Source organism: Palaemon carinicauda, unplaced genomic scaffold (genome assembly GCF_036898095.1).
Source record: "Palaemon carinicauda isolate YSFRI2023 unplaced genomic scaffold, ASM3689809v2 scaffold323, whole genome shotgun sequence".
Classification (NCBI taxonomy): domain Eukaryota; kingdom Metazoa; phylum Arthropoda; class Malacostraca; order Decapoda; family Palaemonidae; genus Palaemon; species Palaemon carinicauda.
This window is the reverse complement of record NW_027170902.1, coordinates 109,968-137,411: the sequence shown is the minus strand read 5'-3', so window position 1 is coordinate 137,411 and position 27,444 is coordinate 109,968. Positions and strand designations below refer to the sequence as shown.

Genomic DNA, 27,444 nt, shown 5'->3' with positions numbered 1-27,444 from the left:
AACTTAATTTAGTGATCAACAACTATCCTTAGTTTTCCTGCGAGTGGTTATTTCGAATAGCATCTTGATAATGTTTTGGTTTTCTTTAGTGTTAAATGTCTGTTTACCTTAGAACTAATGGGTAGAGAAAAAAAAAAATCTTATGAGCATTCAATTATAGAACTTCTCAAAGCCATTTGCCAGCTTTCAAACCTTTCGCAAATTTTTAGATGTATTTGAAGTGTAACACGAGGAAACAGTATGCAAGGGTTCATGGCTTTTATCACTTTGATCTGGTAATATTTAATTTTGCCTTAGTTGGTGTTGCAAGCACTTCTGGGTTAGGAAAAATACAAAATTCTGTACATGAACTTTTGACCAGCAGCTATCTACCTATTTATTGGGGCTAATGACATGAAACTGGTTCCAAATGAAACAAATCCTGTGATTCATTAGATAGGATTGGACTCGTTTTCTTAACCCTTTTACCCCCAGGCTCTGGAAATTTCCAACCCTTAACCCCCAAGGGGTTATTTTTTTCCCAGCACATTTTGCAGTATATTTTTTTCAAATTGCTCTAACAGCCTTAATTTTTGTCAGAGGTCAGGTTGGTCTCATTCTCTTGGAAAATGCCTGAGTTTTCTAAAAAAAAAAAAAAATCAAAAATATGAAAAAAAAAATTTTATAGCATTTTTTTGCAAGGACGTACCGGTACATCCATGGGGATAAAGGGATGGGTTTTGTGAAACTTACCAGTACGTCCTTTGGGGGTAAAAGGGTTAACAGAATCCCCAGAACCATAAGTGCAGAAGCTGTACTCTTGTACTGTAGGTAAGTGAACATCATGGTCCACTGTAGGTATTGAATTTTTATCTAGAAACCTAGTTTTTCCAAGTTACTCCTACACTCAGTGGCTTCTCGGATCTCCGTACTAGCTGAATGTCCTAAATTCCTGAATATTAGTGTTAATGGTATTTTTAATGGCTGTTATGTTTGCTAAGTAACTGCATTCTACTGTTTTTTTATAAACACTTATTTGCTCAGTGCAGATGTTGGACAAAGCCTTCAGGACTTGATTTAGTATCTAAAGTATAGCTGTCTATTAAATTGTTAAAATCCAGAATGTTGCTGTAATTTGGATTACAGCAATTTTAGTATTAACTCCTTTAATAAATATCTAAAGTAGGTTGATTTAACAATGGAGAATTTATAGAATAAGCATTATAAACTAGCAAATAGTCAACGCATTATTAACTAGCAAATAGTCAAAATGTTTAAAGTTAGGAAATTTTCTGTTCAGTCTTCTGAGCATATATTCTAGTGTTCAGTGATGCTTCAAGTTTGAAGTAATACTAGGGTTGCAAATAAAGCTACTAGTGGGTGACCTAGTCAGAAATTTTTAAACCCACTTTGCTCAACTTTAATGGCTGCTTAAATATGCATCAAAACATTGCATGAAAATTTTTATAGAAAATGTGATGGTCTTAATACTGCAAAAGCTTTGGATTATTAAAAGTAACATTAGCAGCACATGTGAATTGAATTTACAGTAATTGAAACACTCAAGGAATTAGCAATATACTGTAGTATGATTGTTAGGATAATTGCCCTTTCAAAGTTCATTGAACACAAGTTATAAACTCTTTATGGCTCCTGGTAAGGTAGTGTAGCTGATCTATATTTCAGCTCAAGGGTCACTTGTCAGTAGAAGTTGTACTTTTTCTAAACCCGGTTTGTATGTAATGTACTTTCATTTAGTGAAAAACTTGAAAATGTGCAGTTAGAATACTTGTAAAAAGAACTGACAAGATGTAAAGGAATTTTAGGAAGTGAGCAACAGCTTTTTGAGTGTTCGGGCATTTTTAGTTAAACTACTCGAAAGCCCCGAAGCATTAGAATAGTTAAAAATGTGATGACCATGCATATTTAACCCTATTCTCATGTTCCTCATAGAGGCTTGTGAATGCATGAATAATTTGTACAAACTCCAAAGTCAAGTACAGTATCATGTAGAAGACTGTTAAATTACTGCAGATGTGATGCATTGAATTGCAAAACTTAAAAGTCCTTCATCTAAACATTCATGGCGACTGTAGCCTGGGTGTGAATTAATGCAATTATGTGGGCTGCTGTTGATTCGGCAGTTAGGATATTTAGTGTAGTTCATATTTTTCTATACCGGTGAAATTTCCACGAAGTCGAATGGCAATTTGTCAGTCCTATGCTACATGTAATGGTATTTGAGTTTTATTAAGTGTTGGTAATTCATACATTTGAGTAAGGGTTCCAGAGTGCCCTAGATTAGGTGATGATACATTCATTTTAGACTTTCCCCAGTCTCCATCTTTTCTACAAAAACCTGCTTCATTTCAGGTTATCGGGGCAACGGCCTATGGCCCCTCAAAAGTTGCCATAAAGATTTTCTGCAGTAAGGCGACAATGCTGACAGGGTGGCACCATATACAGTGCCGATATAAGCCCCTATGATCCCTTGAGAAACAGACGTAATTCTGCAGAAAGATAGACGCTTACCCGGTGGCACCATATAAAATTCCGATACAAGCCCCTTTAACTCTTCCATTCTACCTGCAGGTAGAAGTGAAAGAATAAGATCTGCAAACCAGCAGAGGTAAGTTGGTGCTGAAGGAATTATTGTGGGTATCTATCCAGTAGCAATGTTGCCCCAAACTAAAACCAGGTTCTTATAATTTTCTTGATGTAGAGGGATCCTGTCAACTAATTGACTTATAAAACTTATGAAACAATGTAATAAATGAATTGGTCAGAATACTGCCAGTTCTTAAAAATCAAATTTAGAAGAAAAGGTTTTAGTTTAAATCTTAAGTTTTCCATGCATTAAGCCTCATTTGTATAAGATTATTGAATGCATTTGAATTCTTAATCTTTTTATATAAAATGAAGTCTTGTGACTTGAGAACTGAATGCCCCTAATTGTAGTGGTTGCCTATTTGTTTCTTGAAATTTGATAATTGGAAAACTGTCTTTATAACTTTTGCGATGTTGCTGTACCAGTTTATGCAAATGTCCTCGAAGGTTTTAATAGAACTTTTATGGCTTTAGTTGAAAATTTTAAATTTCATTACAAAAGTTGTATTGCTGCATAATAAACCTTAGAATCTCAAAGGGTATGGATTTGGTGCACCACACATGATGAACCATAAGCCTTAAAAGTCTTAACTTCCTTTGGCTCATAACTGCACTTCAACTGAATTAGGAAACTTGGTGTTAGAACTTAATGTAGAAATGTGCTGATTTATTTTAAAGCTTAGTTCTTCTAAATTTGTGGTTATTAAAGTTCGGTACTTTAGGAAAAAGGTTGACGTTCACTCGCTAATATAGTAACGGGTAGGCTTTAGTCTGTAACTTTCTTGGGTAATGTTAGTCCTCTGAAGATATTGCTGGTTGCCTGTTGAAGTATGGACACTAATTCCACTATTTTTAAGTGCGGAAACTTACATTTTTACGGTAATGACTAGTTCTAAGATAGTCTTGCAGTCAAAATTTTGCTCCTGTTACACCTACTTGTATATAGGCAAGTTAGGCATGCATAGGTTTGTGTAAATAGTTTTATTTTAATTTACTCATAGGGTTTTTTTTTCCTGTCCTATACAGCAAGAAAACCCTACTCTACAGGACCTCCAGTCATTTTATCGTGTTAGTTTGAAAGCGTTCAACATTGCACACCACATATTGCTTATTTACTGTTAGCCAGTATCAAAGCACTCGCAGGAAAGTCTTCGGTTTCTATTTGAAAGTCTTAATCTAATCATTCTGATGTCTTTGGGAGCTTTTTGTATAGCCTCAGGGCTGCATATTTAAGGGGGCCCGCCAGCTAATGCCGTTTTTAAGGACAGTACTGACATTCATCCCACGTTATAAGGTGACTTAGGACATCTGCAAACTGCATGGGATTTTTTCCTCCGGCCCTTGGTTTTGTGATGCCGGGGCGATTTATCCTGAAAATTTGTTTTTCAAATTCTATCTCCTCCCTTGATAATTAATATTAGGACCTGTGATTACTACCCTATATAGACCTGATGTAGACCTCCAATCAAATGAAGTTTTCATGTCATTTTTTGCTTGATATGAATTCTTTTCATGTCATTTATTTTGACATGAATTTTTTCGTTATGGTAAAAAAATACCCTAAAAATTTGGGAAAAAAATAAAGAAAATACTGGAAAAAACCAATATTAGATTTTGTCTGTAAATTATATACAATTTGTATGCTATATCTTGAAAGCTAGAGACAGGATAAAATTTGTCAATAAGTATACAGTAGTTTTGAGATACAGGCATTCAAAGTATTTTTGTATTTTTACAAAGACAATATTACTAAATTATGATTGTTATAAATTTTGTACCTTATTTTGGATATTAATAAACCAAAGCAGTTACCATTTAATCCCTTAGATTCCTTTGCTCATTATCTTGCTACTTTAGGAGAGAGGGTCACTCCTTCATAATCTCTCTCCTTCACTAACTATGCTGATTTCGTTGAGATTACCCTTCTTCTGAACTCTAATATTAAAGTAAATTTATTGAGTAAATTTTCCTTTTCCTTTTGTTAGCAAGATGGAAGTTCTTTCCCTCTTTGGCATGATGAAATTCTTGCCAAAACTAAGAAATGTAAAAAAAGTGAATGTTAGAAGTCAAACTCGAACCTGTACTCTGGGTTTGTGCTTGGACTGATGGCTGAAGGGTGTAATAATCTCTCTAAACAATCTTTCACTAACTCCGCTTATTTCACTGTTTTATTACTCACTTCTGAACTCTTAAGAGTAAACTTATTAGTAAATTTTCTTCTTATGTTAGTGAGATGAAGTTCTTTTCCTCTTTGGCATGATGAAATTCTTGCTGAAACTGAGGAAGATGTAAGAGCGAATGTCAGAGGTCAGTCAAAACGTGTACTCTAGGTTTGTGCTCGGACTGACGGCTGAAGGGTGTAATTACCGTGTAATACATGTCTTGTGACTCATGGAATTTACCGATGCCATTACTCACAATTTGTTTTATAATAGATGTAATGACTATCAAAATACCTGGCAACAGAAGAAATACTGCATTTTCTTGAACAATTTTTTTTGGTTTGTTACTTTTACTTATTACACTGTAACTATGAAAGAGGAATTTTGACTTTGTATATGCAGTCTCCATTGCCATATGAAGCTCAGTGAATTTTTTCAGGGTTTTATTGCTTCCTATACCCGCATATGTTGGCATACTGGCTGGGCCTATTAACCCTGGATTGGTGTGATGGGTTGCATACAACCCAGTGTTTCCCTAAAAACTAGTTTTTTCCCCATAATTCTTTCTGTACTAGTTAGCGTGATTTAGCCAGTCCTCAGTTCCATGTGCAGCAGTCTGATCAGGAGGCATTTCTTCCAGCTATCTGCCTTCTCATATTTGTGAGATACCCTAGGGAAGAGATACTCATTGAATCCAGAATTCAAGTAAGTTTTCAAATATAAAATTTTTTACACGATTGCATGTGCAATTGTTTAGACATTTATAAAAAAGGATTGTTGTTAAGGTTGTGAATGGTTTCTATACTGAGAGCGGGCTGAAATGCCCTATATTGCCATGTATTGTATTTTTCTATGAATGCCTATTTTCCTTTTTGCATATTTCAGTTTTCATCAATCATGGCCAAGCATCAACACACTCTGGGTTATGATCAAATAGTCTTGTACCTGGGCTAGTGATGTACATGATAATCTGGAAGTCACTGACATCCCGGATGACAAGGAGTTGGAGGAAAGTGTTAGAGGAGGATGAGTCTGCTGCTGAGTACCTTTGTAAACACGGAGGGTGAGGAGGATGATGAGCGGGCTAGTGCGTCGGTGTATACATTGCCATCAGCGTCAACCTTGTGCGCCTTACCCCCTTTAGTAAAAACGGCTAAACCCCCAGTGGACGAGAAGGGGCTTACCCCAATGGATGATAGAGGTGTAGGAGTAGGAAGAAGTGAACTCCAGCTAGCCAGAGGAGCATGGTGCAAGGTGGTGATGGTACACGGGCATAAAGAACCTAACCCTGCTCTTCCCTCCATGTTCACCCCCTGCATTGAGCCAGGAGGTCCCACGTCGTCTGTATAGTGCGAGGAGTATTATTTTCTTTGTTCCTGAATGATGAAATCCTGCAAGAAAGTCTTGCTTTAAGAGGTTAGTACCATCATAAGGGTAATGTTGCCGTTAGGGACATTAACTAATGCTTGACACTTTCAAGCTTACCTCGGACCTATCAATCCCTGTGGCCACGCCAAGCTGCCAAAAAGTATAGGCTAAAGCTGCCTATCCAAGAAAGATACAAGACAAAGCTAGCCTGTTTGAGGTGTCGGAAACCTCTGTAGCACCAAACTATGTTGTGCCCAGTGTGTGCTTGATGGTTGCGGTAGGTAAGAAACTATTATTTTTTTTTTTTACCATTTTATAATAAATGCACATCCATTGTTTCCATAATAGTTTATAATTTTGTTTTTGCAGATTTGTTCCTTGAATAAACTGATTTTGAGCGAAGCGAAAAATCTATTTTTGGGTGCGGTAGCCATGTCGTCCTGATGGAAGTTCCTTTTAAAGTTGCTTCCTGTGTTATATTTGACTACAGTGATATATCCCAGAGAATTTTACCTTAATTTTACCAGAATTCTAACTCCTGGCGCGAATATCCCTAACTTTCACCTTTAGGGATATTGCATATCATTTTTTTTAATTGCAAAAAAATTAAACTTTCATTCTAGCTACCACAATATTTTTATGGAAATCCTTTAACAATTATATAAGTAAATAACACCCTACTATTAACGTATCATTTTCCATTTCAGGTAGCAGATTTAGTCATACGGGGTGTTGTGGTTTGCAGCCATTTTGTGAGCATATCCGGTAGGTAAGCTGGTATAGTTCTATGTATTCTTTTTTTTTTTTTCCCATGCATAGATACCATACGCAGCAATGGATATAAGGATTTTTCTTGGAAGTTCTGATAGAACTCAAGCTATCAAACAAAAAAATCCTTTTTATATAATACATTTTTGTTGGATGATAATACAATATTCTATAGTAAATTCAACCACTCTAATTCACCAACCCCAAAAGATTTCTGAAATCACTATAGATTTCTTTTGCCTTGAAAACTTTTACTTTTTTCCTCATTTCAGGAAATGTTCCTTAATAGTTCCCCCCCCCCTCCCCCTGGATCTCAACAAATAGTGCTTAAGTATCCTGAAATAAGTTGAAATATTCTTGGTCTATTTTCATATTTGAATTTTTGGTGACTTATTCTTGGTTTATTTTCATTTTAATTTTTGGTGACATTTTTTTATACTTATTATTTGTAATATTCATTTTAAACTTTGCTTTTATTTACTTTTTCAGTAGTATAGAGAATTCTTTAAAGTTTTTTTTTTATATTAAAAGGTTATAAATTAGCTCAAAAATTAAATTTGTAAAGTTTTTGTTGGGGTTGTCGACCCATTGATACCTCTAATATTCGTGAAATAACGATACCTATCTAGGTATCTAGAACTTACAGTAGACATCTAAGTTCCAATAGTTTTAACCATCTAACTAATATTCGTGAAATAACGATACCTATCTAGGTATCTAGAACTTACAGTAGACATCTAAGTTCCAATAGTTTTAACCATCTAACTATTCTCCTGTCAACATGATGGTGGCTGCACAATGTAGAAATACTTTTGGACATTTTGGATGTCCAGTTCTGATAACTTTATGGTTCATTGTGCCTATTTTGAGCTCTATTTTGGCTTTCATAGGCAGCCAGTGTACCTCAGTTGGTATAGGAGTGATCTTTTCTTGGTGGTACACCTTTTATTGGTCTTGCTCCTCTATTGTTTTGTGATTCAAGTTATACTTTAGCTAAATTGCAGTAGATGGAGTCACAGTAGTCAATCCTGGATATAAGTTTGTTGCATTTACTTCTGGGTTTGGAAAATAACAAAATTCTGTACTTGAACTTATGACCTGCAGCAATCCATAATTTAACAGGGCTAATGACATGAAACTGGTAGTTTCATTTGAAACAAACCCTGTGATCTAGATAGGACTGGACTTTCCATTACAGGATCCCTTGAACCACAAGTGCACAACCTCAAATCTTGTACTGTAGATAAGTGAGCATTATGGTCCTTTGTAAGTATTGATTTTCTTTTATCTTGAAGCTTATTTTTCTAAGTCACTCCTACAATGAATGGCTTCTCTGATCTCCTTGTAGGCCGAATGTGGCCCAAATTCCTTGATACTGAATTCTGTTTTCTAAGCACATATTTGCTTAGTGTCAATGTTGGCGAAAGCCTGCAGAACTTAATTGTATCTTAGGTGTAGCTGCCTATTAAATTAAAATCCAGAACGTTGCCATATTTTGGATTACAGCAATTTTAGTATTAACTGCGTTGAAAATTAAATATATCCAAATGGGCTAATTTAACATTGAAGAATTTTAAGATAACCATCAACTAGCAAGGATTCAAAATGTTTGTAAATGGTTCCCTGGAAATTGTCAGTGCGGTGTCCTGAACATTCATTAATCCTAGTGTTTTGTGTAGCAAAACCCAGCCACAACTTGGTGGCAGTCCCAAGACCGGGTAAATGGGGAGGGTTGGCGGCAGGAAAGGCATCTGGCCATGAAAAATAAGCCAGAACAAATATCGCTAGTGAAAATTGTGAAAATAAAACTCGGGTTAGGGCGTTCCCCGTAGGCGACGCGTTGGGACCTCGCCTGATCCCTCCGAAAAATCGGCAAGGGCTACCCATTCATGGGTGGGCGGTGTTAAAGAGGCAAGCTCAGAGGAAAATATGAAGATGGGATTAGCAACTCAGAATGTGGGGACAATGACTGGAAAAGGGCGAGAGCTGGCTGACCTCAAAGGGATTAACTGGTGATGAAGTGTGGGACAGAGGTAGATGGAGAACGCTGGCCAGAAACATCGACCCCACATGAAAGTGGGAAAAGATGCAGACAAAAAAGTACTAGTAGTTGTTTTGTGGAGCAAATAAAGCTGCTGGTGAGTGACCTAGTTAGTGGTTTTTAAAATAGCTTAGCTTCAAGGGCTGACTTTATATACATCTAAACATTGCATCCATGTTTTATAGAAAATATTTGTAAGTTGTATGAAGGAGTCTTAATACTGTAAATGCTGCAGATCATTTAGTGAAATTTGCAGCAAATGACATGACCTGTATTTATAGTACTGCAATTGAAAATACTGTAAAGGAATTAGTAATATACTCCAATATGATTATGTAATAATTGCCTTTAGTAGACACCTAGTTATAACCCCCTAGAGATTTATCTCCTGGTAAGGTAGTGTAGCTGATCTTCGTTTCAGCTTATGGGTCACTTGTCAATAGAATTTGTACTTTGTCTACAACCGATGTCTATGTTAAGCACTTGCATTTAGCGAAAGACTTCTAGAAAGTGTGCAGTCATAGTACTTGCAAGAAGAACTGACGAAGGTGTAAAGGAATTTTAGGAAGTAAACAGCTCAATTTTGTGTATTCATGTTTTCATAGTTAAAGCTATTCTGAAGCCCCAAAGCATTGAAATAGTTAATGTGATGACCCTGCATACTTAACCTTATTCTGGTGCTCCTCATTGAGGCTTGTAAATGTGAATAATTTATGAACTCATAATGTCAAGTGTTATGCAAGTCCTTCTGTAAAATTACTGCACAAGTGATGCATTGAGTTGCAATATCTGCAAGTACTTTATCAAATAATTCATGGTAACTGTAGCCTGGGTGTGAATTAATGCAATTTGTGTGTGGGCTGCTTTTGACTAGTCATTTGAGATTGTGTAGTTCGTATATTTCTATAACTGAAATTTCCACAAAGTATATTGACAATGTTAAATCATATGCTACATGTAACAGTATTGGTTTTTAGTTTTAGTAATGCTTACATTTGAGCACGGATTCCAGAGATTGCCCTAGGTTAGGTCATGATGTAGCCAATATAGACTTTACCAAGTCTACATCTTTTCTACAAAAAAAGGCTTTATATTTCAGGTTGTCAGGAGGCAATGGCCAAACACTTCTCAGGAAAAGCCATAAAGAATTTCTGCAGTGAGGTGGTGAAGATGCGGACAGGGTGGCACCATATGCAGCCTATTATCCCTTGAGGAACAGCCGTAACATTTTTCTGCCAAAAGATAGATGGTGACTGGGTGGCAACAAATAAGATGCTGATAGAAGCCCCTACTCTTCGCTTCTACCTGCAGGTAGAAATGAAAGAATAAAGACCACACACAAGCTGAGGTAAGTTTGTGCTGAAGAATTGAGGGTGTCCGTCCAGTATCAATGTTGCTCCAAACAAAAAGCAGGTTCAACTAATTTCTTGGAAGTTGTAGAGGCATCTTGTCAATTAAATTGAAATTTTCAAAACTTATAAAACTAAGGGAATAAATTAATTGGGCAAAATAGTGCATTCTTAAGAATAACATAAATGCACTTTACTAGGAAACTTGGTGTTGGAACTTTGTGTATGAATCTAATAATTTTTCAAGCTTAGTGATTCTAAATACAGTATGTGGTTATTAAAAGTTCGGTACTTAATGAAAAAGATTGAAGTTTGCTCCCTAATACTGTATAGTAATGGGTAGGCTTTAGTGCTCTAAAGCTGTTGCTTGTTGAAGCAGTGGAAGTATAGACACAAATTCCACCATTTTTAAAAGTGTGGAAACTTATTTTTTCATAGTACGTAATATGATCAGCTCGAAGATGATCTTACGACCAAAACTTTGCTCCTGCTGGCCCTACTTGTAATAGGCAAGTTAGGTAAGCATTGTTTTGTTAGTGTTTTTATTTTTACTTTAATCAAAAGGCTGTTTTTCCAGTCGATACAGCAAGAAAATACTACTCTGCAGCCCTCCAGTCATTTTATGTTCGTTCTAAAGCGTTCATCATTGCACACCACATACTGCTCTTTACAGTTAGTATCGAAGAATTTGCAGAACAGTCTTCAGTTTCCTCTTGAAAGCCTTAATCTAATCATTCAGATGCATCTTGGGAGCTTGTAGTCTCAGGGCTGCATATTTAAGGGGGGCCAGCCGGCTAATGTCGTTCTTTAAGGAAAGTATTTGACATTCATACCACTTAATAAGGTGACTTAGGAAATCTTCCAGACTGCTTAGGATTTTTGCCTCGGACCTTCGGTTTTGTGATGCCAGGAATATGTATCTTGAAAATTAGTTTTTCAAATTCTATATCCTCCCTTGGTAAGAACTGGGATTGATACCCTATAGACCTGATGTAGACCTCCAATCAAATAGTTTTTTAAAGTAATTCTTTTTTTGCCAGAAATGAATTTTTCATTATAGTAAGAAATGCCCTAAAAAGCAGGGGAAAGTTAAAAAAATACGAAACAATAATTGGGAAAAAGGGCAACATTTGAGTTTCTTGAGTTATGTACCATATTTTTGGGCTCAGGCCATTTCGTCCTGATGGAAGGTTCCTTCAGTAGCTTCCTAGGGTATATTTGACTACAGTGGATATTCCCAGAGAATTAAACTAAAGGTCCCCAGAACTCTAACTTCTGGCGTGAATATCTTTTAAGTTGCCTTTTAGGATATTGCAATATAACTGGACGTATTCTTGACATGCCACATTGCTATCTGCACCCCACATAGCGTTTACGCTTCGAGGGGGAAGTTGGTGGCAAGATATGGGAGGAGCCATTACAAAGTTCTTCTCCTCTGTTACTGTTATGCAATATCTTCGAAACTAAGGGTGAAGATAGGATTTGTAGGTCAACAAGTCTAGTTTTGAGATATGGGCATTCAGTTTTTCTTTTTTTTTTACAAAGGAAATATTACTAAATCATGATTATGAATTTTGTTCCTTTTTGGATATTAATAAACCAAAAATTACTCTTGTCGTAATTTAATCATGAAGATCCATTTACTCAATATCTTGCTACTTTAGGAGTGACGGTGGCTCCTTCATAATCTCTCTCCTTAATTAATTCTACTGATTTTGCAGATATTACCAATTTCTGAACTGTGATTAGAGCAAATTTCCTTTGTTAGCAAGCTGTTGAATTTGTTTTCCTCTTTGGCATGATGAACTTCTTGCCAAAACAGACAAAAAAAAAACTAGAGCGTGTACTCTGAGGTTTGGGCTAGGACTGACGGCCGAAGGGTGTAATTACCGTGTAATACGTGGTGTTGTGACTCTTGAGTTATACAGATGCCATTGCTCACAATTTTTAATAAAATGTAATAACGTTCAATTTACGATAAGAAATACTGCATTTTCTTGTAGGGGCCCATGAGTTTGAGTTACTTTTATTAATTATCATGTAACTATGGAAGTAGAAGAATTTTGACTATTTGTACATGCATTCTCCATTGCTATACTAAGTACAGTGAATTTCTTTTTTTTCTTCCTATACCCTTATATACACTATGGCATACTGGTAGGGTCCAAACCCTGGATAGGTGCGATGGGTCGTATACGACCCAGAGTTTCCCTAAAAACTAAATTTTTTCCCATAATTTTTCCTGTACCGGTTGCGTGTCATATAGACCTGAGACCTCGGTTCCGTGCATGCAGCAGTTGGATCAGGAGCCATTCTTCCCTGCTATCATCATTGTCATATTTTAGATACCCTAGGGTCGAGATACTCATCGAATCTAGTATTCAAGTAAATGTCAATTTTCAAAGTTTTACATAATTGCTTGTGCATTAGTGTTTATACATGTATTAAAAAAGGATGTTATAAAGTATGTGAATGGTTTCTACACCGGATGCCTGACCTGAGTGCTGGCTTAAAATATCATATTTTGCCATGTATCGTATTTTTTTTTTAGTGCTAATTCTCCTTTGGCAGTTTTCAGATACCATCAGTTATGGCCAAGCGTCAACACAGTTTGGGTTATGATCAAATCAACTCTCTACTTGAGCTAGTGAGGTGATGATGACTTGTAAGTTACTGACATCTCGGAAGACGACGAGTTGGATATAGCAGAGTTGGAGGAGTTGTTGGCTGTTAACAGTTCCCTTTGTAAACACGGAGGGTGAGGGGATGATGATGTGGGCTAGTGCGTCTGTGAATGAGGGGGGTCTGGTGCATCAGTGCGTGCCTTAACACCCCCCCCCCCCCAAGGAGCGGCTTATGCCAATGGAGTCTAGTAAGAGGAGGAGATGGGGGTGGAAATTCAGCCAGCCAGAGAAGTGCCAATACGTCTTATAGAGGAAGACATGGTTTAAGGTCGTGATGATACACTATGGTATGAAGAGCCTAACTTGGCTCTTCCTACGTTCAGCCCCGCATAGAGCCAGGAGGTCCCACGTCCTCTGTATAGGGTGCGAGGCGTGTTTTTCTTTGTTCCTGGATGACTAAATCCTGCAGGAAATAGTTGTGCATTCCAATGTTTGTCTTGCTCTTCTTGGAGGTCAATACCATCATAAGGGTAATGTTGCTCTCAAGGATGTCAAATAAGGCTTGACATTTTCAAGCTTCAGCAACTTGACTCCGGTCCTGTTAAGCCCTGTGGCCACGTCAAGCTGCCGAAAAGAACTATGCCAAAGCTGCCCATCCAAGAACGATTGAAAGACAACCACAGCCTGTTTGAGGTGTTGGAAACCCGTGTCTGCAACACCAATCTTTTGTGCTTGATGGTGGTTGTAGGTAATAAACTAAAATATTTATTACCATTGTATAATTCCTAAAAATGCATTATCCATTGTTTTCATAAGTTTATAATTTTTCCTGTTTTTGTAAATTTGTACATTTTATAAGTTAATTTATTTTTTTGATTGCAAAATAATTGACAATCATAATTCTGGCTACCATACTATTTTTATGCAAATCCTTGAACTCTTACATGAGTAATTAACACGCTGATATCTGCATATCTCTCTCGTTTTCAGGTAGCTGATTTAGCCTTGTGTGGGTTGTGGCCATTTTTTAAGGATGTCCGACAAGTAAGCTGGCATAGATCTATGTAGTCTTTTAATTATTTTCATGCATAGATACTATACTCGGCAATAGATGTAAGAATTTTCCTTGGAAATTTTTATGACAACTATATGAAAAGAAAAAAAAAATTCCCCCTTTATACAACTCATTTTTGTTGGACAATATAATAATGTATATACAGTATAAAAAAAATGTCCCCTGTCATTTACCTACCCCCAAAGAATTTTTGAAAACTTGTTTATTTTTCTTTTTGTCAAAAAACTTTTTTCATTTTGGGAAATGCTCCATGTGGGTTTCCCCCCCCCCCCCCCAGATCTCAACAATGTTCAAGTATCCTAGAGTAAGTTAGAATATTCTGTTGATTTTCACAATTAAATTTTTGGTGAATATTTTAGTAATTTCTTTTGTATACTTATTTTATTTGCAATAAGTATTTATTCTAAACATGGCTTTTTTTTTTTCAATAGTTTAGATTGTTCCTAGTTTCTTTTTATGAAAAAGGTTTGATAATTTCTTTTGTATACTTATTTTATTTGCAATAAGTATTTATTCTAAACATGGCTTTTTTCTTTTTCAATAGTTTAGATTGTTCCTAGTTTATTTTTATGGAAAAGGTTTGAATTTGCTCAAAAGAAATTTACATGAATTTTGTTGTAAGAATCTGTCGACCAATTGATACCTTTACAAGTTCGTGAAATAATGATACCTATCCAGGATTGAAGGCTAGAGAGACTACAGTAGACATACATCAAGTTCCAGTAATTTGAAACGGTCGGTTCTAGTGTCAACACGATTAGTTGGCTGCACTATGTAGAAAATCTTAAATTTTCTATATCTGGCTCTGATAACTTGATGGATTATTGTGCATACTTTTAAACTCTTCTTGCTTTAATAGGCATGAAAATCAATTGGTATAAGAGTGATCCTTTATAGAGGTGGTACACCTTTTATCAGTCTGTCTTCTGTATTGTTCAGTAATTTTTTAAGTTGTACTTAATGGTAAATTGTAGATGCTTACAGTAGTCAATCCTGGTAATTAGTTTATCAAGTTTTTTTACAGAATGTTTATCAAGGTACTTCTTTATAAAAGCAATATTTCTAAGATGACCAGCAGTTTTTACATTATATTTTTGGGTATTGAAAGAAAGTTACTGTCAAGAGATACCCCTAGATCACGAACTTTACTAGATATCGTGATGGTTATTACTTGTTTATTTGAATATTGCCCATATTTCTTATGCTGTTTTTCTTTCCCACCACCATAAAGGGATTTTGACGAAGGAAAAATCTATTTCTGGGGAGAGACCTGTGACGCCCGGTGAAAAGGGTCCTTCTTTACACTTTTCTAATATAAATCTTCCAAATATACTAGAGAAAGATAAAAACATGGAATGCAGAGGTTACAACCCTCGCGCGAGCACCTTGTTGGTGTCGTGTATTTAACAAGGGCGTATGTAAACCACTATTCACAGGCTGTCTTCCATTTAGATAATCCCTTCATCAAAGGGGAGGGCCGTGACAGGCCCTAGAGAATACAGTTGGGTTACCCCACCGACACCTACTACTCGCGCTCTCCAGGTCATCCTTCTGTTTTAGACTTGCCAGCTAAGTCGGTAGTTTCATTCAACTTTTATCATGTTAGTTTCAAAGCATTGAACATTGTACACTGCTTATTGCTCTTTTAGTGTTAGTCAGTATTGAAGCACACTGAACAAGAAAGTCTTCGGTTTCCTCTTGAAAGCCTTAATCTAATCATTCTAATGTGTCTCGGGAGCTTATTGTATTCTTGGGGGCCTCGTATTTAAGGTGGGCCGGTCGGCTGGCTAATGCCATTTTTCAGGACAGGACTTTGACATTCATACCACTTAAATAAGATGACTTAGGACATCTCCAAACTGCACTGGATATTTGCCTCTGACCTTCAGTTTTGTCTTGTCGTTTTTTTTGCCAGATATGAATTTTTTCATTATGGTAACAAAATGAACCCTAAAAATCAAAAGAGAAAATATGAAAAAAATTGGAAAAAAGGGCAAAATGATTGTCTTCCTAAGCTATATACAAGATTGGTTCTATGGCATGTCTAAAACTAAGGGAGAAGATAGAATTTGAAGGTCAATAAGTATAGTTTTGGAATCCGGGTATTCGGTTTTATTTTCTATTTTTACAAAAACAATATTACTAAATCATTATCATATTTTGTTCCTTTTTGATAAACCAAAAGTTACTTATCATAATTTAATCATAAACGTAGATTCCTTTGCTCAACATCTTGCTACTTAGGGTGAAACAGTGGCTCCTTCATAATCTCTCTACATTAACTCTGCTGATTTCGCCGATATTACCCACTTCAGAACTCTTATTAAAGCAAATTTTCTTCCCTATGTTAGCAGGATGTTGAAATTGTCTTTTCCTCTTTGGCATGATGAAATTCTCGCCAAAACACTTTAAAGTGAATGTCAGAGGTCAAACTCAAGAGGTCAAACTCAAACATGTTCTCTAAGGTTTGTGCTAGGATTCGTGGCCTAAGATAAGCGGGCTAGTGTGTCTGTTTACAAAATCTCCATCGGCGTCAATCTCACATGCCTCAATCCCCCCCTCAGGAGAAGCTGCTTACCCCAGTAGAGGACAGGAGGCAGGAGGAGGGGTGAACTCCAGCCAGCTAGAGGAGCGCCAATATGCCATATAGAGGAAGACATGGTGCAATGTTGTAATGGTACACTATGGCATAAAGAGCCTAACACAGCTATTCACCCCATGTTCACCCCCGCATTATGCCACGAGGTCCCACATTCTCTGTATAGAGTGCAGGGGGTGTTGATGTATTCATTGTTCCTGGATGACTAAATTCTGTAGGAAATACTCGTGCATTCCAATGTTAGTCTTCCTCCTCATAAAAGTCAATACCATCATAAGGGTAATGATGCCCCCAGGGATGGCAAGTAAGGCTTGACACTTTTAAGCTTCAGCAACTTGACTTGGTACATGTCAATCCCTGTGGCCACGTCAAGCTGCCAAATAGAACTCTATGCCAAAGCTGCCCATCCAAGAACAATTAAAAGAAGACTCCAGCCTGTGCGAGGTGTTGGAAACCTGTTTGCAGCATCAAATTGTTATGCCCAGTGTGCGCTTAGTTTTTCTAGGTAAGCAACTAAAATATTTGTATTTTTTACCATTCTATAATTCATAAAAATGCATATTCAGTTTTTTCATAAGTTTTTTATACCTTATACATAATTTTTTTTTTTATTGGAAAATGATTTATAAACTTCACTCAAGCTACCATAATATTTCATGCAAATCCTTGAACAATTATCTAAGTGAACTCACTCACTGCATATTGACATACCTTTCAAAGTTTCGGTAGCAGATTGGCCATACTAGGTGGTGTGGTTTGTGGCCATTTTGTGAGCATATTTGACAGTCAAGCTGGCATATCTCTGTATTCCTTTTATAAAATTTCTGAAATTTTCATTCGTAGATACCATACTCAGCAATGGATATATTTCTTGTAAATTTTCGACAGAACTCTGCTATCAAGAAAAGACCCTTCAACACATTTTTGTTGGGTGACTATACAATATTCTATAAAAAAAAAAAAAAATTCAGTCACTCATTTACCTACCCCTAAACTTTTTTTTTGAAAAGATGATACTTTTGTTGCTATAAAAAAGGGATTTTGACGAAGGAAAAATCTATTTCTGGGGAGAGACCTGTGGCGCCCGGTGAAAAGTCCTTCTTGTATATCTTTTCTGATAAAAACCTTCCAATTATACCAGAGAAAGATAAAAGCATGGAATGCTGAGGTTACAACCCTCGCGTGAGCACCTTTTGGGTGTCGTGTATAAAGCAAAGGCGCGTGAAATCCACTATTCACAGGTTGTCTTCCATTTAGTTAATTCCTTCGCCAAAGGGATGGGCCGATACAGAGGCCCTAGACACACCCCCATCGCCGCACCACCCACGCCACGACGCGAGCGCCATCTGAACAACATCCTTCTGTATTGGCCATGATGGCTTGGAAAGGAAAGGGTGGGATCGTGTAAAATAAGGGGAAGGGTTTCACCGGGCGCCACAGGTCTCTCCCCAGAAATAGATTTTTCCTTCGTCAAAATCCCTTTTCTGGGTCGAACCTGTGGCGCCCGGTGAAAATGTACCAGAGAATGCCTTCCAAGCCCAACAATAACTACTAATTTAATAAGGGGAGAGAAACAACACCATGTAAAGAAAATCATATATAATTAAGGTAAGTAGGCATAAAATATAAACTAGCCACAGGGCATAGTGAGAGTAAGGATAAACAAACATGATAACAAGGAAACCTCTGAGTATCAGAGGAAAACATGCAACAAAACTGACATGGCTAAGAATATCCCAACTTTATAACAACGGAAAACCAATAATAGTTACAATCATATTAACCTAATATGTAATACACTTAGGGCTAACGAACCACCAAGAAAGCGGCGTCGTGGTGCGAGTGGCGGGTAGGAGGGAGAAGAGAAGAGATGGATGAAAGGAAGAACAAAAGATCAATGGGGAGAGATAAGGCTCCCAGCTGCAACCGTTGGGTATTTAAGAGCCTGTAAGTTCTTTAGATAGTGGCGTTTGAAGACCATAGGAGATTTCCAACCCGTGTACTTCTTAAGGTTATCAAAGTCCATATTCTGGAAATAGTTGATGGAGGTAGCTATCGATCGGATATCATGAGCATGGGGAAATGATCCCGGATTGGCTTGTTTAATGAAGTATAGGATCTGTTGCCTAATGCCACGTATGGAAATGGTACCTCCTTGTTCTCTGATAAACAAGGGGCCAGACGATCGGGTAGCAGTCCTGGCTAAAAAGGCCCTGAGAGTGGTGACTGGACATAGAGAAGTATCTTGGAGAAGAGGAATAATCTTCCAAGGGGACCACCTATTTTGGGGGTCCTCGTTCTTAGCTAGGAACGCCCTGTCTGGTGAAAGAAGTACCTCACCTGAAGGGAGGAAATCCATGTTCTCTGAGTTTCGTGAGAGAGCTGCTAGTTCTGAGATTCTGGAACCCGAGGCCAAAGCTGTTAGAAATAAAGTCTTCCTAAGAAGAGTGATATAAGAGCAGGATTCGTTGTCCGTGTCGGAGGCCAGTTTGAGGACATCATTTAGAGACCAAGAGACCTTTTGAGGACGGACCGACCGAAGGTCGAAGCCTAGCACATGCTTTTGGAATAGATGAGAAATAAGACTCCGCCAGGTTAATGTTAAACCCAACCAGGAAGACTTTCCTCAGAGCTGACTTAATGGTGGTTATAGTGCTAGCTGCTAGGCCTTTGTCAAAAATGGACCTAAAGAAGGAGATGGCTAAATTAGGAGTCATAACCGAATGGTCTGAAGTCCTTAAGAAATCCACTAGTTTCTTAACCGCCGAATCATATTGGCGAATCGTTGAGTCCCTTTTGTCTGATTCTATAAAGAGGACATTATCTGGGTCGATGTTTGCGTCCCTACGTGCCGCAAACTTCATGAAATCCACAAAGTTAGGGTTTTGGCTATCCTTGAGGAATCTGACACAGTCCGTGTTTGGACCACCTGGGTCAGTTTGGGGAATGGGATCCGGAAGGGACGGAGTTTCAACTCGAGGAGGAGAGGAAACCAACTGCTCTTTGGCCAGTGAGGTGCTACTAAAGCTACTGCCCCGTTGAAGGAGCGGAGTTTGTGCAAGACTTTCAGTAGAAGATTCACTGGAGGGAATAAGAAGATCTTCTGCCAATGGTTCCAATCCAGGGTTAATGCGTCCATGGCATAAGCCTGAGGGTCCAGGTTCGGTGTCACATAACATGGGAGCTTGTGATTGAGTCGGGTCGCGAATAGATCTACCTGGAGACCTGGAACCAGCCTGAGTATCCACCGGAAGGAGTGCATGTCCAGGGACCACTCAGATTCCAGTGGGCTCGTCCTGGATAATGCGTCTGCTATCACATTCTGGACTCCTGCTAGGTGAGTTGCTGACAGGAACCAGTCTTTGTCGGCTGCCAAGGTGAAGATAGTGACCAGGATCTGATTCAGGTTGGGTGATTTGGACCCCCCTGTTGAGGCAGTGGACTACGGCCGTGCTGTCTGAGACTACTCTGATGTGGGTCGACCTCGGAGGGGAGATTCTCTTCAGGGTCAAGAACACCGCCATGGCTTCGAGAACATTGATATGGAACTGTCTCATGGCGGGTGACCAAGAGCCCTGAAACATCTGATGTTGGGAGTAACCCCCCCAACCACTCAGAGACGCGTCGGTATGAATTGTCACTTGTGGAGAGGGGAACTGTAGAGGAACCGACTTGGAGAGGTTCCTCCGGTCGGACCATGGTTGTAGTCTCATTTTCAAGACAGAGGGGATCTTCGAGGTCTTGTCTCTTAAAGGTATTGTCGCCCTCTTTCTCCAAGCTCGATTGATGTCTTTGAGTTTGGCTTTTAATAGGAGATCGGTCAGTGAGGCAAACTGGAGTAGGCCGAGGACTCGTTCTAAAGCTCTTCTGGACACCTGTTTGTGTTTGAGAAAGTTCCTGACCTTGGAAGCTATCTCCCTCACCTTCTTTTGAGGAAGGGAGAGCTTGTGCTTTGAGAGGTCCCAACGGATGCCTAACCATTCGAAGAGGCTTGATGGTTGTAGGCGGGACTTCCGGAGGTTGACTTGGAAGCCCAGTTTGGCGAGAAAATGGAGTACCTTCGACGTAGCTCTTTTGCATTCCTGGTGCGACTGGGCCCAAATGAGCCAATCGTCCAGATAGGCGACGATTTGTATCCCTTGGTGTCTGAGTTGCTCGAGCACAGTCTCCCCCAGTTTCGTGAATACCCTGGGGGCAATGCTGAGACCGAAGGGCATGACTTTGAATGCGAAGGCTCTCTTGCCGAGACGGAAGCCTAGGTAAGGAGAGAAGTTTCGAGCTACTGGGACATGATAATAGGCGTCGGTAAGATCGATAGAGGTGGTGACGGCCCCACGGGGAAGTAAGGTCCGTACCTGAGAGATAGTCAGCATACGGAACTTGTCGCAAAGGATGTAAGAGTTGAGCTTCGACAAGTCCAGAACTACCCTCAACGCCGACGAGTCTTTCTTCGGGACTGTAAACAGGCGGCCTTGGAATTTCAGGGATCGAACCCGCTTGATTGCTCTCTTCTTGAGTAACTCCGCAGTGTACTCTTCCAGGATGGGAGTGGGTCTCTGGAAGAAGGTCACCGGTGGAGGAGGGGATCCCTGTGACCATTTCCAACCCAAGCCCCTTGATATTATGCTGTGAGCCCATGGACTGAAGGTCCAATGATCCCGGAAGTGATAAAGTCTCCCTCCTACCGGCATCACATCATTGGGAGGGAGTGAACTTAGGGCCCCTCCCTCCACGGGAACCCCTTGCTCTGGGCCCGCCGCGTTGGCGGAACTGTCCTCTACCTCTGGAACTCCCTCTTTGGTATCCACGAAAGGAACCGGAGGGTTCGTAGGCAGGGTTGTATGCAGGTGAGGGCATCCAAGAGGGGTTGGGCTGTGTACCAGGGGGAGCAGCGAGGTAGACTACCTGCTGAGGAGGCGCCTGTTGTCGAGAAGTCGAGGCCGCGGAAGGCTGTGGGGACGAGGTACCCCGGGCCGCTTTGTAAGGACTAAACCTCAGCTTCTTCTTGAAGAACGTGTGTCTCTGGGGTTCGAACTTCTTTTTGGCTGAGAGACCCCACCTTACCTGCAAATTCTGGTTTGCCCTCGCTGCGTCCTGAAGAACCTTATCCACCTCGGTCTGAGGGAAGAGGGTCTTACCCCAGCAGGAGGAAGCTATCAGTCTGTTCGGCTCATGCCTGATGGTGGCCTCCGACAGAACGAACTTCCTGCAACTAACCCGAGCCGACCAGAAGTCATGGAGATCTATTTGGTAGGATAGCAGCTGGTTCTTTGTGGCGACTCTGAACAGCGTTTCCTCTGGGTAAAGAGATGCAAGGGACTCCATGGAGGTGATGGATTGGAGGGACCTAGCAAGTCTAGTACGGGTCTCGAACTCAATTTTGAGAAGATACTCTATTAATCTGGGAAGCTTCTCAGAGAAAAGAGTAGAGGCACAGTCCGGGTCTAGTTTCCCCACCGTGAAGGTAGAGGCCGCAGCATCCCAGGCTGCCGAGGAACCCGGAATAAGCAGAGAGGTGGGGTCCGTCTCCTTGAGAGCCGGCATGGAAGAGCCTTCTTTGATGGCCTGTGTAGTCAGCTCTGTGACTTTGTCTATGAGCGGCAAAGAGATGGAGGCCGCTGTCGTAAAAATAGTGTAGGAACCTTTGTGAGGGGTGAGCTTGGAGTTAATACACCCCCACTCTGATAGTGTTCTGGCCCAGATAGCCTGGGCCTGCTCTTTTGGAAATATGACCGTTTCCTTCGGTACCTTGTCCATACGGACCAATGCATGTTCCTTTAACCGAACAAAACCATTGAACGGGAATGCTAGGCCCGGGGGATAGAACTCCAGGTCCTCTAGAGGGCGGGTGCCCATGCCCTCCAGAGTTAGGGAGCCATCTACGAATGGAGCATGCAAAGCAAACCGCCAAGGATTGTTTTTATCGAAGGGCGGCAGCTTCGATGCGTCTGGGGCAGAAGGGGGAGGGAACTGAGTTCCGGCGCGGATCAGAGTAGCCATCATATCCTTAATCTCTGTTATTGCACCAGAGTGATGTTGAACTTGATCCCTGACCAATCCTTTGATCAGTTGGATGGGGAGGAGATCAGCCCAGGGTACCTGAAAGTCACCCGTTGGTTTTTTCTTGGATTTGGTAGACTTAGACTTCTTAGGAGTAGTGGTTTTACGAGGAGCAATATGAATATCAGGAGCTGTCGAGGGTCCGGGGACCGGTGACGTTGATACTGGCAAAGCTGAAGTCTTATAAGTTCGAAGTGGCTTCACCTTGGGTCGTACGGAGGCAGAGGGATCCCGAGGAGAAGCCTTAGAGTTATCAAAACCTAGAAAGGAAGAGGTAGAAGAGGGAGTAGGAGAGAAAAGGGTTTCCACCAACTCGGCACCACTTGCCTGCTCGTCCCTGGGTTCTACGTCTATATCCAGACCAGCCATGTCCATCGGTACGAGGGTTTCGTCCTCCACGGAAATGGTAGCCCTGACTTCAATTAAAGGGGCAGCAAGGTCAGGAGAGACTGCAGCAGTAGTCGAGCCTGGGAAGAGACGGGAGGCCATATCCCCATCGAGGAGATAGGGTGCGCCAGACGGGGCATTCCTGCCAAAGCCCGACACCCACGGACGAAGAGTAGCCCTTGCTGACCGAAGAGAGACATCATCGGCCTGTAAGATTTGCAGTGATTAGTGATGGAGGAGGGGGTTTGCCCTCCCAAATATACTGTGTATATCATATTCATGTCTATATTAGTGTCTGCCAACGAGAAATAAGGAACAAAGGGAAAACCCACTTACATCATCATTCAGCAGAACTGACGACAACTCGTAACAGAACGAGCACAAATCCGGGAACCACACTGGGTATTGGGCCTGTCCCGGTTCCTGGATAAAGGGAATGGAGCAGTGAGCATGAGACCGGCAGAGTTCATGCCCAACGGGGTCGCTGAACGAGGCAGAGCATCCTTCAGCAGTACAACGGGCCTTCTGTAAAAGAAAGGAGACATGAGTCTGGTGTTGCTTGAAACTCTGATAAGGGATAAAAAACCTATTATTTTAGAGTTCTGGCACTCACTGAATTACCTAAGCACCCATATTGCATTGACCAAACAACTGACTATTAACTTTAAGTTGATACCGCCCCATACCATTGTTGGCACTTTGATATTCAATTGTCTGTATATTTGTAATGCACCCAATGTCTGTTAATGACATAAGGATAATAAGCTTAAAGCAATCCGCCGACCTCCAAGGGTCGGGGAAGCAGTGACATGCCCTTAAAATAAATATAAACACCAGCCTTAGCTAAAGGCAAGGCAAATATAAGTGTGAAGTGTATGGGCGACCTCCGGTGAAGCCGGAGCTCCGGTGAGGCCGGATCGTAATGAAATGTCCTGAATAAAGGAGCCTTAGCTAATTAGCCAAGGCAACTTTAAGTGTGAAGTGTTTGGGCGACCTCCGGTGACGCCGGAGGATAATGAGATGCCCTGAATAATTCAATTGTGGCTAATAATTCAATTGTGAAAGATAAAAAGCTAAGCCGCAGCTAAAGACTAAAGCTTAGATTATAGTAAAGCGTATTTACGATCTCCGGTGAGGCTGGAGGGAGAAGAAAGGTCCTGAATAATTATTGTGAATAACAAACACAGTTGTAATAACAAAGGCTATTGTGGATATGGCCGTGGCCTGAGACCGAAGTAAGGGCCACCGGAGGGTCGTATCTAAACAATATGAAGCCCGTCCCATGTAGTAAACAATATAAATATAACAATAGAACGAAAGTTATTGAGAATCCCTCATGGCGGAGTATAACTCAAGGCGGAGTGGAAAACGTTCATAACTACTCCCGAGCCGTAACGGGGAGAGGACGAAACACGGACCAAAATAACGCTAACAATTGAAAAGTCACGAAAAATAAATAACTCGTAAGTTATCATCCACCCAGAGGGGGAGAGGTGAGGGAGGGAGAACCCGCTGAACGCACAAAACGGAAAACGGGAAATCCGCTCCCCCACCGGAGCTAAGAAAGAAAACTAGAGAAAGGGGTAACTCGTGACTGCGAACAGAAAACGGGGACCCCAAGCTCTCGCTCTCTTAAACACAAAAACAGGACTAAAAAACACACAACACTATTATAAACGTATAAAATAAACCTGTACATCCATAAAACACTACGATCGAAGAATAGCAAATGCTAAAACTTAAAATAAATAGCACAGTCGAGTGACGAACGCCTCGGAGGGGCGGGCACTAAACAAATACAAAGCTAAATCGCTATCTCGTTCGTAGGCTGGACTTACTAGCAAAAAGTACCATGAGTATAAATACACAAAAAAAAAAATAAAAATAAAAATAATAACGGTTCTAAAGGCATAAGGCCAGGGACTTAACCAAGAACCTAAGTGACAGAGTACTAAACGGGCAGACAAAGATGAATTCCCAAAGTGAACAAACAATGGCCGCCATGAAAGGCCAGACGGGAATAATAAAACAGACTATACTGGATATAAAACAAAAGCCCGGTACAATAAAATACTGTCAAAACAAACTATGGTACTTAACATTGGAATGTGTGAAGATGGAGCTTCGGACATGACAAAATAAATCCACGATTGATAAAAAAGACCGAGAGCACAACAAAACGATTCAACACTTTGTATTCCAAAAAGAAGGATGTTGTTCAGATGGCGCTCGCGTCGTGGCGTGGGTGGTGCGGCGATGGGGGTGTGTCTAGGGCCTCTGTATCGGCCCATCCCTTTGGCGAAGGAATTAACTAAATGGAAGACAACCTGTGAATAGTGGATTTCACGCGCCTTTGCTTTATACACGACACCCAAAAGGTGCTCGCGCGAGGGTTGTAACCTTAGCATTCTATGCTTTTATCTTTCTCTGGTATAATTGGAAGGTTTTTATCAGAAAAGATATACAAGAAGGACTTTTCACCGGGCGCCACAGGTTCGACCCAGAAAACTTCATTTCAGGTAACTTTCCATAGTGGTTCCTCCACAAGGATCTCAACAAAGTGTTCATGTATCCTAGAATAAGTTTTTAGAATATTCTTAGTCTATTTTCATACTTGGATTTTTGGTGAATAATTTTAAGCAATTTTTTTTGTATACTTCATTTTGTTTATTTGTATTTAATATTTATTTTTAACTCTGCTTTTATTTACTTTTTCAGTCTTTTAGAGTTTAGTTTTTTATATGAAAAGATTGTGAATTTTTTCAAAAATTAAATTTATAAATTTTTTACGGGGTGGTTCGATGTCGACCCATTATTGCCAATACAATTCGTGAAATAACTATATCTATCCAGGATTGAAGGCTCTAGAGACTACAGTAGGTATGTATCCAAATTCCAGTAGTTTGAAAATATCTAACTGTTCTAGTGTCAACATGATTTGTTGGCTGCGCTATATGTAGAAAATCTTAAATTTTCTATCTGGTTCTGATAACTTGATGGATTATTGTGCATACTTTAAACTATTCTTGCTTTAGTAGGCATGAAAATCAATTGGTATAAAAGCAATCCTTTTTAGAGGTGGTACACCTTTTATCATTCTTCCTTCTGTATTGTTTTGAAATTTATTTTGAGTTGCACTTCTGGTGAATTGTAGATGGTTACAGTAGTCAATAGTGTTCTCACAAGTTTCTTTACAGAATGTTCAAGGTACTTATTTCTAAGATGACCAGCAGTTTTTACAAATTATATTTTTGTATTGAAAGAGTTACTGTCAAGAGATACGCTTAGATCATGAGCTTTACTAAATATCGTGATGGGTCATGACTTGTTTATTTGAATATCCCCCATTTTTCTTATGCAGTTTTTCTTCGCAACCACCATAAACTTTTCCCATTCGACTTTGATCATGTTAGTTTGAAAGCATTGAACATTGTACACTTGCTTATTGCTCTTTTAGTGTTAGTCAGTATTGAAGCGCACTGAACAAGAAAGTCTTTGGTTTCCTCTTGAAAGCCTTAATCTAATCATTCGGGTGTCTCGGGAGCTTGTTATATAGTCTCAGGGCCGCGTATTTAAGGTGGGCCGGTCGGCTGGCTAATGCCATCTTTCAGGACAGGACTGACATACATACCACTTAAATAAGATGACTTAGGGCATCTCTAAACTGCACTGGATATTTGCCTCTGACCTTCGGTTTTGTCTTGTCATTTTTTTTGCCAGATGAATTTTTTTCATTATGGTAACAAAATAAACCCTAAAAATCAGGAAATATGAAAAAATTGGATAAAACGGCAAAATGATTGTCTTCCTGAGCTATATACAAAATTTCGGTTCTATGGTATATGTTTAAAACTAAGGGAGAAGATAGAATTTGAAGGTCTATAAGTATAGTTTTGAGATAAGGGCATTCAAAGTTATTCTTTGTATTTTTACTAAAACAATAATACTAAATCATGATTATCATGAATTTTGTTCCATTTTGGATATTAATAAACCAAAGCAGTTACTTATCATAAATGTAGATTCCTTTGCTCAATATCTTGCTACTTAGGGCGAGACTGTGGCTTCTAAACAAGTCTCTCCTTCATTAACTCTGCTGATTTCGCCGATATTACCCACTTCAGAACTCTTATTAAACCAAATTTTCTTCCCTATGTTAGCGAGATGTTGAAATTCTTTTCCTCTCTGCCATGATGAAATTCTCGCTGAAACAGATGTAAGTGAATGTCAGTCAAACTCAAACATGTTCTAAGGTTTGTGCTGGTACTGACAGCCGAAGGGTGCAATTACCGTGTAAAACAGGGTTGTGACTCATGGAGTCTATACAGATGCCAGTGTTCACAATTTGTTTTATACTATAATGTACGAACTATAAAAATTCATAAAGAAATATACTGCATTTTCTTAAAGGGACCATGTTTTTGG

General features: G+C 39.6%; 1 long non-coding RNA gene across 2 annotated transcripts in view; it reads left to right on the top strand.

The window, feature by feature from the left end:
* Nucleotides 1-27,444, top strand: part of LOC137636547 (uncharacterized) — a 79,190-nt gene that overhangs the window by 16,757 nt on the left and 34,989 nt on the right. The window lies entirely within an intron of this gene.